The sequence below is a fragment of the Lactuca virosa genome, chromosome 9 (assembly GCF_052849685.1).
Source record: "Lactuca virosa cultivar CGN04683 chromosome 9, Lactuca_virosa_CGN04683_v6, whole genome shotgun sequence".
Lineage (NCBI taxonomy): Eukaryota > Viridiplantae > Streptophyta > Magnoliopsida > Asterales > Asteraceae > Lactuca > Lactuca virosa.
The window spans coordinates 87,804,534-87,821,245 of record NC_136434.1 but is presented as its reverse complement, the minus strand read 5'-3'; positions in this window follow the sequence as shown (position 1 = coordinate 87,821,245).

Genomic DNA, 16,712 nt, shown 5'->3' with positions numbered 1-16,712 from the left:
TTTTTGTTTCCTTTATATTTTCTGTTACAATAATAACAAAAAAAAAAAAGGTAACTATCTTGTTCCTAGCTAGCCAATAAAAGGGAACAACCGGGAGTTAAGGCCGACAAACAAAAATGTTGATACATACAGCTGGTACATGACATACATGATACATGATGCATAACCTTTTCTGTTAAGAGCTTGCGACGTATGTCCCGTTCCACTTATCACATATGTACGACCTCTCTCTTCTATATATATATATATATATATATATATATATATATATATATATATATATATATATATATATATATATATATATATATATATATATATATATATATATATGCCAAAACAAGGGGAATAGAAAATAATCCAAATTTGATCCTTTTAGTATGTATGTCACGCACATCGGTATACCCTTTCTCAATTTTATTCATCATTTATATGAATTTGTATAAACCAACCAAGTCAAGCATTAGACAGTAAATTTTAAAGACATGCATGAGAAATGATCATTTTGTCCATGTCTTCTCCATTTTATTTATCTCATTGTGTCAACAAATCCTAATTTAAAACATCATTTCATTAAATTATCAAAACAATATCTAGAATAAAGCAAACCATAATCAAGGTTAAAACATATTGAGCAAAATGAAGGTCTTAATTTCAAATTTCACTATGTTATGATTTTTTATGACACTTTTCAATCTCCATTTTTTTTAATAAAGCTGGCAGGTAAGTGATGTGAATGGAAGGAATATAGGTATACTCCATGTTTCTGAAGTAGTAATCATTTAAGTTGGAGAGCTTGAAATAGAAATTTGAGTTGAAAAGGTTTGACGTTTATTGATAGATTTACAATGCTATCTGCTTAATAGCTCCATATCCAACTCCTCAACGACCATTGTATTTAAATAAAAATATTTGTTTTCGGCAAAAGATTTCTGATTTAGCTTTTGCTTTAGTTTAATTCTAATTTTGGTTTTATGATATGTTTATACGTTTGAAGTCTCAGGGCTAGCTTGTTCAAAATAAGTTGAAGGAGATTAAGAAAATGGAGAAGACATGAACAAAATTTATAATTTTTTGACATATAGTAGAGTCTAGAGTTGTAATTTACTCAATTAATCTCCATACGCCGATTGAATCTCTCTGTTTAAACACACACACACACAACTTTTCCCAATGGTACATCTTCAATAATAGTGAGCTTTTGAAATGTTTTTGTTTTGTCCTGCAAAAACTACGCTATAAAGTCATTTCAATAGTTAGCTTTGTTAAAAAAAATACTTTTAAAAAATTAACTAATTTATCTTTATCATCTATATATTTTATATAAGCTATCATTGTTATATGATTTTCCAATTTTCCAATCTACGTCATATGTTTAAAAATAATATTAGCTAATATTAATAATTTAAATAAACAAATAACAATTAAATAGTATGATAAAGTTATATCTTTTAGTTTTTAACATTTTTACTATATTAAAAATTCCAACATTTATCTTTTAATCAAAACTATAGAAAATATATTTGGGATTAGCTGAAAATTGTTATTTTAACTGAAAAGTGACTAGCACCACCGGTCCAAAATAAGAATTTTGTTGTGATTTTGGTCCAAAAATATTTAAAAAATTTTAAAATAACATATTTTAATTTTTTTTTATTTTCCTTTCATTACAACAGTTAAAAAGAAAATAAGAAATAAAATAATACTCTTCCCCCTCATATTTCTCTTTTAACACACAACTCTCCATTTGTCTCCCTCTATTATACCAGAAAAACATCGCCGACCACCACACCCGTCACGTTGGAAATGCCATCGGCGACCATATCATTCTTGCCGGAAACAACTTCGGCCATATCTTCTGCCACATAAACATATCAAAAGACGAAGAATCAGAACGCCACCACCACCTGGAAACGAGTTTAGAGAGGCGGACATCTTCCTCAGAAACCCTAGCTCGTCGCCAACATCTTCCTCCGCAAACCCTTCACCGGAGTTCATGCGAACAACATCGTCTTCATGTCACCTTCTCAGGAAAACATATCTAAACTGGGAACCGACAAACACACGTTTAAAGAGGCGACATCCACACATCGATGCGGGCGAAAATGTACAATGGTGACGATTTTGATGACGTCGTATAGCGGTGACGACGACGTACAACAGTTGCGATGTGGGTGGGTGTTGCAGATCCGTAAGGAGGGAGGCTACGAGGCAACAACAGTTTCAAGATGAACAGAACATAAGGATGGTGATGAAGTTAGGGTTAGGTTTCAAGATCAGACCGCCTCTGTCAAATTCAATGATGTTGGGGTACAAGATCGATGAAGTTAGGGTTAAGGTTAAGGTTAGGAGCAACGACAGTTTTGATGCATCCGGCAGGTGGTTAGGTGAATCAATTTTCCAACAGGTGGTTGGGGTGGCGTTTTAATTTTTTGTCTATGTTTTTTATTTGTCTCCTTCCTTCCAGGGGTGGCTTCTAGATTTGAAAGAGGTTAGAAAAGAGTAGCTTTGCTGCTGTAACCGGCAACGGCTTACAGTGGTAGTGGTGACTGTGTTGTTGACCAGTGATGGTTGTGGTTGCTCTCAGGTAAACAAATCTAAACTGAGAACCGAAAAACTAATCAAGATCACCATCGGAGTCCAACAAACACAAGTTTGAAGAGGCGGCGACGATACATCGATTCAGGAGACGACGTATAGCGATGATGATTCTAACGACAACATACATCGGTGACGATCTAGGTGGGTGTTGCAGATCCATAAGGAGTGAGACCATGAGGAGATAATGGTTTCAAGATGAACATAACATAAGGAATTCAATGGTGATGAATCTAGGGTTAGTATTTCAAGATCCGACCAGTTCTATTGACTTTGATGATGCTGAGGTATAATACCGACAAAGCTAAGGTTAGGGTTAAGGTTAGGATCCGACCACTATATTACCACAATATTTCAATTTTGACACTGAGTTATTTTTTTCGCAATTATGTGACTATATTTATAATTTTTTTTTGTAATATCAACCAAATAACCGGTAACCATTTTCTCGAATTTCAATAAAGTTACTAAGTTTATTAAAATTTTGATTCTGACACCGAGTTTCAGTTTGCAAGAAAGTCATTATATTACCACAAAATTCAATTTTAACACCAAATTTATTTTTCTCAATTATATCATTACATTTACAATTTTGTTGCAATGTCAACGAATTGACCGATTAAGGATATGTTATTATGGTTTAGAAGCTCGATTTGTACAACAAATAAATGAAGGTCGGTCCAATTGTTCAAACTCGCTTACAAGTCAGTAAAAAGGGCATAGTCACCCTTTCAAGAGATGTTATTGTGGTTTAAAAGCATGAATTGTACAACAAGTAAATCAAGACCCCTACAAGGTCGATTAACTGGTTCAAAGTCACTAACCATCTCGTGGATCGGCCTTGTAGGGGTCTTCATTTACTTGTTGTACAAATCGAGCTTCTAAACCACAATAAAATCTTCTGAAAGGGTGAGTATGCCATTTTCACCGACTTTTAAGTTATTTTGAACCACTAGATTGACTTTCAGATGTCATTTGTGAAGAAATACTCTAACGAGAATTAAAGTGGAAATCAGGTATTTTACATTTGCACCCTTGGTATGTGAATTGTTTGCAAATTGATCCTTAATGGCACTTTAATGAAAATTTGGAGGTTGCATGCGTACGTTGGACGTATGTTGCATACGTTGGGCGTATGTGGCCAGGATGTAAACCCTAATTTTAAGGGTTTGGACCCTATTAAACATCCCTATCTCCTTGGAACCGCTTTATTCATCAGCCTCCAGCCTCATATTCGACCCTTGCAAACCCTAATATATTTTGGAGCATCCTTGAGCCATTAGTGTGTGTTTTGGTGTTCATAGAGGAAGGAGAAGGAAAGGAGAACACCTTGGAAGCTTGGAGAAACCTTGGATCTAGAAGTTTTGCACCCTTCTTCCACTCCAGAAGGTATAAAGTTTATACCTTGCTGCTTATTTAGTTAGATCTAGCTTATATGATGTTGTTATGTGCTTTTGTCCCCAATCAATGATGTTTTTGAGTATGGCATGCTCTAGACCCAAATGGTTTGTCCTTTCAGACATTTTGGAGTGTCTAAGGTCATAAAAATGCAATCTTGGTTATTAGTTTTCTTTCATGCATGGGTTATAGTGTCTTAATGAGTTAGAAAGTTAGGGTTTTTATTTTTGAGCACTTCTTACGTAGCCATGTAAAGTCATAAAGTTTGAAACTTTATGACATAAGATGTTATTTTGGGCCTAGATCTGGATTTTGGACGAAAGAGCTTAAGGGATTAAGCTCTTAATAAAAGGAAAATATGGCAGACGTGTATGTTGGGCGTACGTCATGGTACACCGGGCATAAGAGGTCAACACCCCGCATTTTGGTCAATATCTTGAGTACGCTAAGCGTATAAGTTGCGTATGTTGGGCGTACTCAGTTAGGTCAACTCGGATGGCTTTTTGACTTTTGGCTTTGACCACATTTTGACCTAGGGGTATTTTGTATATTTTGATTTATAGTTAAGTCTGGTCATTTTTCCCATGAATAGGTGACCGGTAAAGCTAATATTCGGATTAGTGTCCTGTTCAACTATATTTTCAGACTGAGAGGTGAGTTTTTCCTCACTATACTTGTGGGTCGAAGGCACCAATTCCGACCCACTGAATTATGTATCCTGGTTTCACTACTAGAATATAGGCCTTTAATGACATGCGAACCATGACATGCAGTGATTTCCGATACGCAAAAGCATGTGTCCTAAAAATAATGTCATCTCTTATAAAATTTGAAGGATTTAGGACACGCATTTTTGTGTGCCCTTAAAATTAGTGTCAGAACAAAAATAATAAAAACACGGAGGGCACTCAGCATAAAAGACGTGTCGTCTATGCATGTCGTTTTATAAAGTTTTCATCAAACGCGCCTTCTCAATCTTTAATAGCTAAGGGGGGGAAATCAAATCCCAAAAAATTAAAACCCCCAGCTTATTCTCATCTTCTACCAGTAGAAAACCCATTCTCTTTTCCATGACCTAATTAATGAAGCTCTGCAAATTCCATGGCCGCTTTAATATCTGTAGATACGCTTTGAATCAGATCCAACCATATCTTTGCCCAAAATTCTTCAGAAATGGTCTGTCTTCATCTTTTTATCTTCGCATATGGCCCATCTTCACATGATCAATAAAGATACTAGGGCTTTCAACCAGACCTCACATAATTCTTAGAGCTCACAACAACTTCTGACGCTTATAAGATATCGTAAAAATGGTATGTTCAAACCCTTCCTGCATCTCGTTCTTCCCTTTCTTAATAATCGATCAACAACCACATCCTTCAAAATTCATACCTTCCTTCTCCCTTTAATTGATCGGATGTCTTCTTCCCTCTTCACACTTCGATCAACAAACCAGGTCACCTAAAATCACCGGTTATCTAAAATCACCGGTTATTTTTTTTCCTTTCTCAAAATTGATAGCACCTCCAAGAACCGTAGGTATTGTTTTTTTCTTTTCTTGTTCGATTACATCCCCTTCTTCTCCCTTCTTGTTATTTTTTTTCGATTTGAATGTGAGGTTGTGAGGTGGCACTTCAAGGTTGTAAATGGGTGTTGAGGATATGATGTTTTGTGATTGTCCTGTGATGGAGAAATAAGGGTGTGTTTGTATGGCTGATTAACAGGGATTCAATGGTGTTGAATGCTTTTTTTGTATTTATAAGGCTTCATGTTTCCCAGTTCCTCCCACCGTATTCATGTTAAGCTGTGTTCATTGTTTACCTGTTGGTTTTCAAGCCTTTAAAATGTAGAGGAATTCTATTTTTATGTGGATTTTGGTTGTGCACACCAACTGTTTGTTGAATTGCCACCTTGATTCACTTATGTTATCTTCCTGGTTAGTGCCTCTTCTCGAAGCTTATTATTGCTTGTTCTAAACAAACATCTTCTACATCAATGAAAAGTAGTAAAATCTGGAACCTAAATGGAAGATACATTGGCATGTTTATCTTTCCTTTTATATAATTCTCGATATTTATTGGATTTTTGACATTCAATTTATGACATAGTTGTATATTTGTACTGAATTGAAAGTTGTTTTTATTTACAGATTGTTCAGAACTACCCTAAGGATTTTTTGAAACAGAAGATTTTGCATTGAAACATCTTCTACAGTCGTCGTCTTCCCTGTTCCTATTTCAGGGGGTCCCCATATTCGTTCCACAAATGAATTATGGGAGCATTCCATTTTACAAATTGAAGTCATAATTGCCTTTTGTTGGGACTCATTCAGCTTTGACACAAGACTTAAATCCAAATTTTCAAAAAGACTATTGGAATCAGAAGAACATATATATCAGAGTCCTCCTTCAACTGCAAAAAACATATTCGCAATTACTAAAGATCTTACCACATAACCAGAGTAAAGAAGCGTCTTTAAATGAATTCTTACCCTATAATCAGCATATATAAAGAATCTCTTTAATGATATTCGAATTGCAATGCATGTACTAATGATCTGGGAAACAAGATCTTTTCTTGATACTATTGGTATTTTTTCAGCTTCACAAATAAATTTTTATCAAACTTGATAAAAAATTAATATACAATTTAAAAAATTTCATACGGGATATATTTTTTTTCAGAATTAATATGAAGGTGTATATTAAGGAAGCAATTGAAAAAGGTTTCAGCTATCATTTTAGGGTGTTTAACAGTTGCACTTCTTCTAGCAGAAGCCACTATTCTTCCAAGTGGAGTCGATTTTTCTCTTTTTTCTATTCTCAATAATTCTGTTGAAACAAATGAAGTCCTTATCCAGGTAACATAACATCTCACCTCTTTTTTCAATTATCTTGAATAAATAACATTTCTTATATTTATATTCATTTTTAGGTTGTGGGTTTCATTCCTCTAATGTATATGTGTGTTTGCACGTATTATTCTTTATTCAAAATATGCATTCAATTGGTTGAGATGTCAAAGTGAAAGATGTCGATTTCTAGTAATTTCCGGTATATATTACTTATGGTCCCAATAATAAAGAGCTAAAAAGGATTTCGGTAGTGTTTGGTATGCATAAATTGAAGATGGAATGGAATGGAGAATTGAGTCAGAATGAAAAAATCATATTGTTTGCTTCAAGGGAATGGAATGGAACATTCTCTCATGGAATGCAATTCCTTCTCCTTAGCTGATTTTCATTCCATAGGGGAGGGGTATATTTTTTTCATTCATTGAATGAATGAAATGATATATTATAATTACAAATTGTTTTGATTAAAAATTCAAAATTTCGATTAAATTGTTTTTTTTCAAAAATATATAAGATTTATGTATTTAATTCTGTATATTTGCGAACAATTTTGTTTAAATGATAGATTTTTTTTTCGCTATTTGAACTACACATAGTATATATCTTAAACAACATGAAATATGTTTATATGCAACTTTATTTAACGATATATCTTTATTTGATTAAATTATATTCTTTTATAAAACATGTTTGAATGACTTATTCCATTTCTTCAAGCCAACCAAACACGACAATAAATGTATGACCGATTCCATTACATTTCTCATTCCTTTACATTCTTCATTCCATCCTTTGTGATTCCATTCCATCACACCAAACTGATCCTTGGTTACTGGTAATGTTATATTTTAAGCAAGATGTTATGAAATCCTGCTGATTTGGTTTATTCTTTTGACTCTACTGCAAATCATGTGGTGATGATTTCAGTTGCATATCTTATTATTTTGTTCTGATTTGATCATGTTTTCACACAGATCATGTTTGAGGATGATGTGATGGTGCTTCTTGATTTGGTGAAAGTTGATTTATGTATCTTAATACCTTCTAATGTTCCATTAGTTATTGATTATACTTTTCAAGTCAAATTTAGAGAGATTATTTATATACATTATATTTTTGTATAATGAGATTATTGAATGTGATTAGGTTTAAACGTTAGTAAATTTATCGTATGAGATGAATTGTTTTTTATTATGCGTAAATGTGTGTCGTAAATGCGTATTGTAAATGGTTGTTGAAGTTTATGACACACAAATGTGTGTCATCTTCATTTATGACAGGGGCTTTAATGATACGCAATGTGAGTCGTAAATATGCGTCATAAGGTTATGACATGCAAATGTGTGTCGTCTTTCTTTATGACAGGGCCTTCCTTGACACACATTGCGTGTCGTAAACGTGCGTCGTAAATGCGCGTCGTAAATTTATGACGCGCAAAAGCGTGTCGTCTTTCTTTATGACAGGGCCTTCATTGACACGCATTTGCGTGTCATTTGTGCGTTTTATGACATACAATGCGTGTCATTAAAGGGTATTTTTACAGTAGTGTTTAGAGGATGTTGTTATGTTGTATTGATCTGTTAGAACTGAGTCCTTGTATATAGGATGCTGTTATGTGATAGAGATATGTAGATCCACTTGTGAGTCTGTTGATTGGCTGTAAGATTAACTGTTTGTAGAATATATGTTATTTATTATATGTCGACATAATCTAGGTGGGTTGAGGTTGTACTGCTTTGTGATGTAAGCCAACAAACCCGGGGTAATCCAATCGGGAGATTATGGACAATGGTAATCCAACCAGGAGGTTGTGGGCTAGGGTAATCCAACGGGGAGGTTGTGGAACCAATACCTTATATGTAGGGCAATCTAATTGGGAGGTTGTGGGCAAGATAATCCAACCAAGAATTTATGGGCCAGGGTAATCCAACCAGGAGGTTGTGGACCCAATATGTTATATGTAGGGCAATCTAACTGGGAGGTTGTGGGCCATGGTAATCCAACTGAGAGGTTGTGGACCCATTATGCATTATGTATATTTGTTTGGTTATGTGTGGTACTTTCGGGGAACTCACTAAGCTTTGGCTTACAGTTTCAGTTTTATGTTTCAGGTAGTTTAGATAACCATGGGAAAGCAAAGGCGTGATCATGCACATCCTCTTGGTTTTGATGATACTGATTTGGGAGACTCTGATATATGATTTCTTTGAGAACAATGTTTTGTAAACGTTTGGTTTTGATTTGGGTTTTGTCTGGAAACAATGATTTCTCTTGATTTAAAAATGAAATATTTTATAGTGATTTTTGGGATGTTACATAAACGTTAAACATTATAATAACAAGTTTTACCCAAAAGGGTGAGTACGCCCTTTTCGCTAACTTTTAAGTGACTTTGAACCTTGTAGGGGTCTTCATTTACTTGTTGTACAAATCGAACTTCTAAACCACAATAGTATATCATGAAAGGGTGATTATGCCCTTTTTATTGACTTGTAAGTGAGTTTGAACCATTAGACTGACATTGATTTATTTGTTGTACAAATCGAGCTTCTAAGCTACAATAACATCTCCTGAATCGGTCAATTTGTTGACATCGTAGTAAAATTGTAAATATAATGACATAATCGAGAAAAAAACGTGGTGTTAAAGTCAAAATTTTATGATAATATAATGACTTTCTTGAAATTTGAAACTCGGTGTCAAAATCGAAATTTTTTTTATCTTAGTAACTTTATTGCAATTCGGGAAAAGTAGTTACCAGGAGAACATGGAGAGCCGTTCATTTGGTTGACATTGCAACAAAATTGTAAATATAGTGACATAATTGCGAAAAAAAATAACTCGATGTCAAAATCAAAATTTTATGGTAATACAGTGACTTTATTGCAATTTTTTACCGTTGAACTCTTCCTTTTAAACATACGATAACCACAACATTTTTCTTTATTTGTATGTATTTCTAATAAAATAATTGGAAAGAGAAGAGATGCAAATATGGGTAACCATGCATGTAAAATAATGTTCTTATATAAGTTAAATATTTCAATTAATCAATCAATTAGTTAGAGTAGGTTGAAGATTTGAGGGGTTTCAAATGAATATGGTGTAAGAATGAGACTTGTCTTGAACCATATTCATTTGAATGACTTCTATTATAAATTAGACGAATACCCGCGCGTTGCGCAGAATACAACAATATATTTGAAATTTTTACAAATATATGTTTTCTAAATATATGAATGACATTGTTATTAGCTATTATATAATAAATCTTATAGTAAGTTGGTATAAACATTGTTTGTTTTGAACTATATGATAATGTAGATATCTTTTAAAATTATATAAACCTAAGGGTCTTAATGATGTCTATCTGCAGGTTACTTATAAATAAAATTAAATATAATATATGATTTAATGATATTTATAATTGTTGTTATGATTAATTAATTTTAAAAAGATTATTTACTTAAGATTTTAATTTCTATCATTGTAATTATTTAAAACCTCAAACATTGTTTTTGTTTTTAAATACAACAATATAATTTTTGTATATAATTTTACTTTTAACTATTGTTGTTGTAAGTTATTTAAAATAACGCATTTCGAAACTCTTAATTATTTTAATTTGGTTTCAAAAATTTAACGTTTTTAAAATTTATTTGATAAATATTGTTAGTTTCTATGATTGTAGTTATTTAAAACAAAAAAACATTGTTTTTGTTTTTAAAGAAAGTATTATAATTTTTTATATAATATTAATTTTAACTATTCTTATTGTAAGCTATTTATTTGAAAATTCTTAATGATTATAAAAAATAGTGTAATGTTTTTTTTTAATTTGGGATTACAATTTAGGTTTAACACTATAGTTTATAATCTTTAACTATTTATAAAACAACATCTCGATTTTTTTCAAGTTTAACTGGAATTTTAATTTAAGTTAACTGTTTAATATTATATTGAAATTAATAATTTAACTAATTTGCATCAACTCATAAATTATACAAATGTTGTGACTTTAAAATGATAATTGCTCACATACGACAACATATTTCAACTAATAAGTTAACTATAATATGTTAAAAAATTAAAGTCATAATTTTATAAATAGAAATATAATATAAAATTTTAATATTGTAGTTTAGTCAATCGTTTGAATGACTTCTACCCGTGAGTTACACATGAATAAAATTAAATATAAGATATGGCTTAATGTTATTTATAGTTATTATTGTTAATTAATTTTTTAAAATTTATTTGCTTAATGTTTTAATTTCTATCATTATAATTTTTTAAAATATCAAACATTGCTTTTTTTATTTTAAAGGTAACAATATAATCATTTAAATAGAGTTATTTTTAACTATTGTTATTGTAAGTTATTTTAAGCTACTTATTTGAAAACTTTTAACGATTATAAAAATATCTTTAGGAAACATTTTAGTTAAATTGAAATTACAATTTAGTTTTTGCTTTTATCACTACAATTTATCACTTTTAACTATTTAAAAAATATTCTTTGGTTTTTTAAGCGAAACTGAAATTTATATTTAAGTTGATACTGTAATGTTATATTTAAATTATAATTTAAGTATTTTCTCCAAACTGTTCAAAAGTTGTAGCTTTAAACTGATAATGGTTTGTTTACATACAATAGTATTTTAAATCTAATAAATTAAGTATAATATGTTAAAAGTTAAAGACATAACTTTATAAGTAGAAGTTAAGATATTATTTTAAAATTGAAATTTAGTTTATTTATGATTACACTTTAGGTTTGTTATTTATTTAACTTTATTAACCAACTTATAATCATTATTAGAAAGACACTACAATTTATCACTTTTAACTATTTACAAAATATTTTTTGGGTTGTTTAAGTTAGACTAAAATTTATATTTAAGTTAACCCTATATTGTTATATTTAAATTAATAATTTAAGTATTTTATACAAATTTAAATGATAATGGTTTACATCCAATACTATATTAAAACTAATAAATTAAGTATAATATGTTAAACGTTAAAAAACATAACTTTATAAGTAGAAGTAAAAATATTACTCTAATATTGAAATTTAGTTTATATATGATTACACTTTAGGTTTGATATTTATTGAACCTTATTAACCAACTTATATATATTATTAGAAAGAAATTGAAAAGACATGAGAGTTTCAAATGAATATGGTGAAAGGAAAAATGCATGAGAGTTTCAAATGAATGTGGTGAAAAGAAAAATGTTTCCTTTATAAGTATATACTAGGCGAATGCCTGCGCGTTGCGCAGAAACACCTATATAGTTGAAATCTTTACAAATATATGTTTTCTTAAATATAACAATAACGTTGTTGTTAAATTTGATATAATAATTTGTATACAAATTGATATAATATATTGATTATTTTAAATTATACTATATTATATACATCTATTAAAACTACATAATCTCAATCGTTTGAATGACCTCTACCCGCGGGTTACTCATAAATAAAAATAAAAAACAATATATGGTTTAATGTTATTTCTTATTGTTAGTTAATTTTTTAAAATTTATTTGTTTAACGTTTTAATTTCTATCATTGTAATTATTTAAAACATCAAAAATTGTTTTTTTATTTTTAAAGGTAACAATATAATCGTTTATATAAAGTTGGTTTTAATGATTGTTATTGTAAGTTATTTTAAGCTACTTATTTAAAAATTTAAATGATTATAAAAATATTTTTAGGAAATAATTTAGTTAAATTGAAATTATAATTTAGTTTTTGCATTTAGCACTACAATTTATCATTTTTAACTATTCACAAAATATTATTTGGGTTTTTTTAAGTGAAACTGAAATTTATATTTAAGTTGACCATATAATGTTATATTTAAATCAACAATTTAAGTATTTTATCCAAACTGTTCAAAAGTTGTAGCTTTAAACTGATAATGATTTACATATAACAACATATTAAATCTAATAAATTAAGTATAATATGTTAAAAATTAAAGACATAACTTTATAAGTATAAGTAAAGATATTATTTAAATATTAAAATTTATTTTATTAATGATTACACTTTAGGTTTGATATTTTTTAACTTTATTAACCAACTTATAATCATTATTAGAAAGACACTACAATTTGTCACTTTTAACTATTTACAAAATATTCTTTGCCTTGTTTAAGTTGAACTAAACTTTATATTTAAGCTGACCATGTAATGTTATATTTAAATTAACAATTTAAGTATTTTATCCAAACTGTTCAAAACTTGTAGCTTTAAAATGATAATGGTTTACATACAACAACATTTTAAAATTAATAAACAAAGTATAATATGTTAAAAGTTAAAGACATAACTTTATAAATAAAAGTAAATATATTATTTTAATATTTAATTTAGTTTATATATGATTATACTTTAGGTTTGATATTTATTTAACATTATTAACTAACTTATAATCATTATTAGAAAGAAATTGAAAAGTCATGAGAGTTTCAAATAAATATGGTGTCTTGGGAGTTTCAAATGCATGTGGTTCAATGAAAAATGCTAGCTTTATAAGATATATAGATAGATAGACTAGGCGAATGCCCGCGCGTTGCGCAGAAAGACCTATATAGTTGAAATTTTTACAAATATATATTTTTATTAAAATATAACAATAACGTTGTTAAATTTGATATAATAATTTGTATACTAAATTGATATAATATATTGATTATTTTGAATTATATGATAATATATAAATTTATTATAACTGCATAATCTTAATCGTTTGAATGACTTCTACCTGCGAGTTACTAATGAATAAAATTATATATAATATATGGTTTAATGTTATTTATAGTTGTTGTTATTGTTAATTTTAAAATTTATTTGTTTAACGTTTTAATTTCTATCATTATAATTATCTAAAACATCAAACATTGTTTTTTGATTTTAAATGTAACAATAATAATTTATATAGAGTTATTTTTAACTATTGTTATTATAAGTTATTTTAAGCTACTTATTTAAAAACTTTTAACGATTATAAAAATATCTTTTGGAAATATTATAGTTAAATTGAGATTACAATTTAGTTTTTGCATTAACACTACAATTTATCACTTTTAACTATTCACAAAATATTCAATGAGTTTTTTAAGTGGAATTGAAATTTATATTTAAGTTGACACTTTAATGTTATATTCAAATTAACAATTTAAGTATTTTATCCAAACTGTTCAAAAATTGTAGCTTTAAACTGATAATGGTTTACATACAACAACATATTAAATTTAATAAATTAAGTATAATATGTTAAAAGTTAAAGTCACAACTTTATAAGTAGAAGTAAAGATATTATTTTAATATTGAAATTTGGTTTATTTATGGTTACACTTTAGGTTTGATATTTATTTAACCTTATTAACCAAATTATAATCCTTATTAAAAAGACATTACTATTTATCACTTTTAACTATTTATAAAATATTATTTGGGTTGTTTAAGTTAAACTAAAATTTATATTTAAGTTGGCACTGTAATATTATATTTAAATTAATAATTTAAGTATTTTATAAAAATTGTTCAAAATTTATAGCTTTAAAATGATAATGGTTTACATCCAACAATATATTAAAATTAATAAATTAAGTATAATATGTTAAAAGTTAAAAAACATAACTTTATATGTAGAAGTAAATATATTTTTTAATATTGAAATCTAGTTTATATATGATTACACTTTAATTTTGATATTTATTTAACCTTATTAACCAAGTTATAATCATTATTAAAAAGAAAGTGAAAAGTCATGAGAGTTTCAAATGAATGTTTTGAAAGGAAAAATGCATGGGAGTTTCAAATGAATGTGGTGAAAGGAAAAATGTTTCTTTTATAATATAGTATGACTAGGCGAATCCCCGTGCATTGCGCGAGAATACAATTATATACTTAAAATAAAAACTTTTACCAAATTAATTATTTAATATTTCTACTTTGAAACAAAATGTTAGCAGTAAAGCAAACATATAGTTAACATATTCGTTTTATTAAATATTATAATTTAATTTTTAAGTCATTATGATGTATACAATTATTTGATAATTTTATAAGTCGTTTAAAATTGTGTAAATTATATATCAACATATGATAATCTATATATAACGGGTAACAAAATGTATGAACAAAAATATGAACTACAACTTTTAATAACATAAAAATACAAAAACATCTATTATAGCATTTGTATTAAAAAAGATATATATACAACGAATAATAAAAAAATATGAAAAATAAACACTACAACTTTTAATAACATAAAAACACTAAAACATCTATTATAACATTTATATTAACTCTTCATATTTAAATCATAAATCTCTTAAATACATTAATGTTTTTAATGAACAAATTTTTACAACCTTATAAATGAAAGAAAAATAAAAAGTTATTACTGATTACTAATTAATAATCCTAAATTAAAAACTCTTGAGTTATAACTAATAAATATACATAAATTAGAAAACTCTTGAGTTGTAGTGTGAGTTTCAAATGAATGCGGTACTTGGAAATGTGTATTTATTATTATTATTATTATTATTGTTATTATTATTATTGTTATTATATTAATCTGAATAATTGGTTTTGAAGCATCATTTTAATCCCTTCAATTATTAAACATATATATATTTAATTATAAATTTATAACATACATAGGTGCATATATATGTTAAACAAATCACATATAATATATATTTTCGTAAATGTCATATGTAATTTTTGTCGTAGTAAGATGGATAAATTACTTTCATATGAAGAATATATCATGATAAGTCAATGATAATTACATATCTAATGTTAAAAATTATGTTATCTTTTAACTATTGTCTTGTAAATATTTATGTAGGATAACCCAACAAAAAAAATAATATAAAATAAACATAATCAAAACAGAAAAACTACAATCAAATAAATAAGAACATTGGGTGGTTGAATATATAAATAAAAATGTTACATAAATATACATTTAAATCAAAAGAAAAAACTAACATTCATCTACTTTTCTAAAACAAAAAAACCTATATCCGTTTTCTGAATCTTCTCTCTTCATTTAACACCATTCAACCATAGAAACTTGATGACAATTCTTCACTAACCCGCAATCAAAATGTTTTTCCTGAAAAAGAAGAATCAGAAAGATATTCCTAGCAAAACATTGATGTTTGGAGAGTCACATTCAAGATTGAGTAATACACACAAATCATATATAAAGATCAAATGAGAAACTGAATATAAATAAAGAATAGAAAAGCTTCATTTGTCTTGGTTGAAAGAAAAAATCTATTACAGTTAATCGATGCGACATAACCCATTTCTTCAAATCATCATATTTGGATCGTGAATGCTTCAACTACATGAAAACTTTTGAATCACAATATTTTCAACCAAATGACGACTTTTTGTAAGAAAAATGTACTCATATAACTACTTATACAATAAGAGAATGCAAAAAATTATTGGAAATTTATAAATATTATAAATGTTATTAATTAAGGAATATGAAAAGTTATGTAGGTTTCAAATCAATATGGTTTGAGAAAACAAAATATCTCTAAACATATTATTTTGAATGGTCTCATTTATACTACCGGAAAAAATATAACACGATCAAACTATGAGTAAAAAATGATACATTCATCCACAACCTTGACTTGTGAAGCTCTTTTAGGCACTCCATCGCTGCTAATACGTTCTAAAAGAATTGTGCCTATTGAAATTTTTTCTTTTCAGTTTCTTATGACATTCTTCTTACATGTAAGAGTTTATATAGCATATTTGGTGTTTAATGCTAAATCAATTACTTAGAAGACATTTGAAAAA